Source organism: Sinocyclocheilus grahami, unplaced genomic scaffold (assembly GCF_001515645.1).
Source record: "Sinocyclocheilus grahami isolate Dianchi unplaced genomic scaffold, SAMN03320097.WGS_v1.1 scaffold1037.1, whole genome shotgun sequence".
Lineage (NCBI taxonomy): Eukaryota > Metazoa > Chordata > Actinopteri > Cypriniformes > Cyprinidae > Sinocyclocheilus > Sinocyclocheilus grahami.
In genome coordinates this window covers 148115-153485 of record NW_015506216.1, presented here as the reverse complement: position 1 = coordinate 153485, position 5371 = coordinate 148115, and the positions used below count along the sequence as shown (strand labels likewise).

The 5371-nt window shown below is 34.5% G+C and overlaps 1 protein-coding gene across 1 annotated transcript in view; it reads right to left on the bottom strand.

The window, feature by feature from the left end:
* LOC107565971 (kelch-like protein 5) overlaps positions 1–5371 on the bottom strand; it is a 46618-nt gene that overhangs the window by 26574 nt on the left and 14673 nt on the right. The window lies entirely within an intron of this gene.

Here is a 5371-nt window from a genome sequence, read left to right as displayed (position 1 = left end):
ATATTTATATATATATATATATATAAATATCTAAATGTATATACATGTAAATATTTTCAAAATATATACTGTATGTGTGTGTATTTATATATACATAATAAATATACACAGTACACCTACATATATTACGTAAACAAAAACTTTTATTTTGGACGTGATTAATTGCAATTCATTGTTTGACAGCACTAATTTAAATGAATAAATTATTATTAATATATTAAAATAGTCTAAAAAACTAATAAAATCAAGATGTAAAGTGAAATAAAATATGTAAGATATTTATCTTTATTTCCTTAACTTAATTTTTTTTATAACATTTATCTTATAATTATTGTGTTTATATACACAAAAAGAAGAAAATACAGTTCTTGAAACTTCAGAAATGACTAAATTAATTATGGTTAATTATTTTAATATATCAATACCAATTACAAGGAAATGACAAGTAACACATTGTATTAAACATGAAACTCCAATAATCTTTGTTTTAGTGACAACTTTGAAAAATCTTTTTTTACAGTGTATATGGGGGTGGCTTCAAATATTGTATAAGATATTGGTGAGCTTTTGAGTTAAAAAGGTTAAAGCCCCGTTCACATAAAGAATGATAACCATAAAGATAACGATATTAGCGTCCACACCTGTGGACGATATTGTCTGTTTATTCTAAGCGCATGCTCATCTGCCGCTTTAAATTCTCAAGGTCATTATATCAGGATTGATTCTGATTGGGTGTCGATGTTTGTATCATTCATCAGCTGGAAAAAATCATTCTGAAAGTGATTCCAACGATATAGCTTCTCTGTGTCTTTATCGTTATAGCTGTGCTGTGAACTCTGCTATTCTTTAATATTGAGAACGATTTTTAGAACTATATATTTATCATTATCTTTAGTTATTGTTCTTGGCGTGAACGGCGCTTAAGAGCCACTGCTTTACAGAAAGTTTTAGGGACCCCCAAGTCTGCAACTTTCTTATAGACCTTGGATACTGACATTACTGGTACGTCAGTTCAAGCACTAACTTTATGCTTAATTGGACTAAAATATCAAAGACTAGAACAACAGAAACAAATTTCATTTCATGAAAAAAAAATCTAAAACATTTTAAACAGAGCCATAAGCTTTCCTTGCAAAATCAGGGCTACACACACTCAAAATTACGCACACACGCGCACGATCAATGGCTGGATAAATATAGAGGGCTTTAGAGAGCTGTAAGTAATTAGCTTTGATGATGAAGCTGGCCATGAAATACACAAAGCAATTTAGCTTGTTCCCAAACGGCTGTCGTCTCTACTGCCTCTCTCTCTCCCTTTATCACTCGCTTCCTGTCATTCTTGTCTCTCTCTTTCCACGTCTCTGCAGATTACCTTGCAATCCCCATTTCCCATGTTCACACTTATTAGTGAACATATCTCTATAGTAGAAATTCTATCCACATTCAAGACCGCTGAGCTTCTGATTCATCCAGGATCCTTGATAATTAATAGTTCTTGCTGTAATTAATCACAATAGCCTGCAAGTGAGCCTGCAGAGAAGGCGATCGGAAACTCTAACTGCTCAATCTTTTCAATGAATCACAATTTAACAGTCAAATACGCTCAAGCACTGCAATGCAAGACGTTTTTAACTATGTCCGTTGTTGAGAACCAGAACTTCAGGTTTGTGAGACTGCTATATCAGCAAAATCATTTTAATTACCCACTGGCTGTTTATATAACAAGTGAAATACAGATCCAAAACAGATCTTTGTTGTAATAAATATAACATAATAAATTTTTTTTTAAACATGCACATAAACAACAGAAAATAGCATTAGCAGGGCCTAAAACTGACATTTTCCACACCTGCCAACTGCCAGTGACTTGAGAAAATTACTAATAACAACAATAATAATACCGGGGAAACTTTACTAATTTGTTGACACATTTATAAAACTCATTCTCATTTGAAAAAAAAAAATGTAGCATTTTTTACTACAAATAGGCCTATAATTACAATGTAGTGTTTGCGGTCTGATAATTGAGCTAAACCATATTGTATTTTCAGGAATTTTTTGAAATACTTTAAAAAGACAGCTGCCAACTAGCAAGGAACACAGTTTCATGTTTTCGGCAACGCTGATTTTTTTACTCACATTTGGCGAGAGTTTATTTTAGGCCCTGAATATTAGCTATTGTTTGGTATTGTTACTGCATGGCATTAAATAGGCCAAACTATTTTTCTGTTTGGGAGAAAAACTATAATTTGGGTGGCATGTTAGAATTATAATTAACATTCGATTTTTTTTAAAGGCAGTAATCCTCAATCATTCAAAAAGGATGATTATTTTTAGAGCACAAATGTGAAGATGTTAACTGATATCGATATTAAAGGTAAAATATTGCTAAAGGATTCACACAAAGGCAGACCCACTTCTAAGGTCTTGAGTGGTCACACTATTGGCAAATATCGGTAAAGGGAAGCGCAGCGTGTCGCCGTGATGGTCTCTGGGGTTTCAATGTGCTCAGCAGCAGGAGATAACAGCAGTCAAACTACAATCTTTTATAAGCCAAGATCTCTCAGCCTCACAGACCATGATCAAATGGAAAATCTATTTCATTCAAGCGGAAAGTTCAAAAAAGACTCCATTCACACACCAGCTTTCAATTCCACCAATTGGAAAGAAGACAGATGGTGAGATGATGAGAGAGAGTGAGTATATTTGAGCTCTTAGCTCCAAATCTTTTAAAAGCAATTAAAGTCTTGCAGTCAGATGAGTGTAGAAACCTAATCTATCAAGTACCCTAGGGAAAGATTGAGAGAGATGGGAAAAAAATTAATAGAGAAGAGTTTTCATGGAGATTTAAGAGCTATGGCAGAGATATTTAGATCTCTTAAAATAGTTATTATAAAACGAATAGTTCCGGTCCTTGATTCTGATTGGTTGAGCCAAGTTCGAAGCTGTTGTAAATTACTCTACAAACATACACCTTTGTTTACATTTGTGTGTTGCTTGGCAATCACTTTGTTGGAACCACAACCGTTTCTGAGGAACTACATTGTTTGGCGGAAGAATAATATTTTTATTAATATCATTACAATTTATTTGCTCCGTTTTACTTTGTGAAACCTTACTACGTATATAAATAACCATTTTATAAAAGCACTAAGCCCCGCTTCGCGTCGTGCCTAACAATGCCCCTTAGCTGTTATAAATTCACTGTAAACCACGGCTTCTTGGGGCTTATTGCTTTATCGTATGGTTTCAGAAAACCTGGAACATAGCGCTCAAGTTGAATTTTTAGTCCATAATTCGTTTTTTTGTCCATAATCACTTCTGTTGTATGGAAAAGAGTAGCACTGCAGTCAAGACCAGCGCATTCAAGTCTGCAGGTTAAATCTGAGACAAGAATCAGAAGAGGATCGAGTCCAAGTCAAGACAAGTCACTATTAAGACGTAAATGTGTTAAGACAGAAGTGTAAATATGCTTTTCAGTGAAATTAATGATGCCAAGTTATGCTTTAGTGTCACGCGAAATCTTCTCATTGCAAACACAGTGTGCTCTGGTCCAGAGACACAATATTAGCCTATATAATGTTAAAGTTTTTAAAAATTTGTGTGGATGATTCTTGTTAAACAAGCAGATCAAAAAAAGATAAATTTACACAAACAATATGAACAAACTGATACATTAAAACAACATCCTGTTGTTCCAAACTCATTATTTTTAACTCATTTGTAGGATTTAGAAAGTTTTATAGTTATTAGTTTAATTTAAAGCATGAAAACACAAAATAAAACTAGAAAAAGCATTTAGTTTTAGCGTGTCAGTTCAGTTGGTCAGGTAAACAAGAGGATGGCAAAGTGTTAAAGCTGACTGGTTTACATTAATCATCTCAAAAAAACTGATTCAAAAAAATAACATGCTGTTGTTTATATCTTGACTGAGTTTTTAACTCAGTCGTAGTGTGTAAATTTGAATGCTGTAACCCTAATTCTTGCTGTAATTTAGCTGTATTTAACAAGACACGAAATATAACTAGAAAATGCTAAATTCTACAAAAAGAAAAACAGTTGAAAAAGACAAATAACAGCATTTCATTTTAGTGAACTAGTTCATTCATGTTCTCAGCCCAACAAGCTATCCATGATGTTGTAGTTCTCAAGACCGGTCTCAAGTTCAAGTCAAGTCCATAACAAGACCAAGATCAACAGGGTCTTAGACTTGGTTTTGAGACCAATCTCAAGTACCACAACACTGAATGAGAGCCTTATTTAAAATCCCTCAGTTCAAGTTTCACAGAAAACGGAATGCCATGCGGGTTTTGGATGACTAGACTCATTCTTCCCACTGGTCCCTCTTTTGCGACTTTCTGAATTTTTTATTTTTTTGCTACAACATGGGATTAATTAATGCATGCTGACGAACTTTTATCATAGTTTAGTTATATGGTAACGAAAGTGCTCAACATTCAACCCGTTATTATTTGTGATTTGAATTTTGTGAACGGGAATTCCTCTTTTGCTGTGTTATAAGCCGCGTGCCTATAAACCAGGCTCTACACCTGAAGCGCTCGCACTGAAAGCACCTCTCTTTTTTTATTTTTGGGTTAACTGTTCTTTAATACATGGAGTTTGAAAGCAAGAGAAGCAGACAGTAGGAAGAGTGAAATGCAGAGACGAACTGCAGAGATTCCCTCTCTTAAGCGCTTTAGTAAGTTATGGGTAGCAGGTTTTCAGCCTCTGGCTCTTCTCAATGCCAAAATTATTTAGTCTCATATGAAAACAGACTACAGGCAACATAAAACACATACACACACACACACTTCTATCTCAAACACAGCAAACACACAGGCAAATTCACAATCCTCCAAACACGACCTACCAAAGTAAACATCACACATACCCCTGCACGAGCGCAAACACACAGGAGAGAGGCAGCAAGTTATCTCAAAAAGCCAGATAAACACCTGCCAGTTCCTGAACATCCCAAGTGGGCACTCGTCCATTCATATTTGCACTCTTTTTCATACTCCCTCAGTTTCCTTTTCATAGAATAACCTCCTTATTTCCTGTCTTCCTCTTTCTCTGTTCTTTCTGTCAAATGTTGGGGAGTAACAGTAACTAAAAGTAGTGATGCTACTCTAGCCAATTTCTACAGTATCCAATGATTTTTTAGTACCAAGCCAACAGATACAGGACCATTGTAAAACGTTAAAGCTCAACACTGTTTTAAATCACATTGTTTTCACATGGAGCACTGTAAGGCAATAATTAAACATGCTCTTCTAAACTCTACTCCCTCTCATATAGCATTGGATTGGTTCATTAGTGAATCGATTAGCATGGATGATTCATATTAATCATGCAGTTTGAAAAAAAAAAA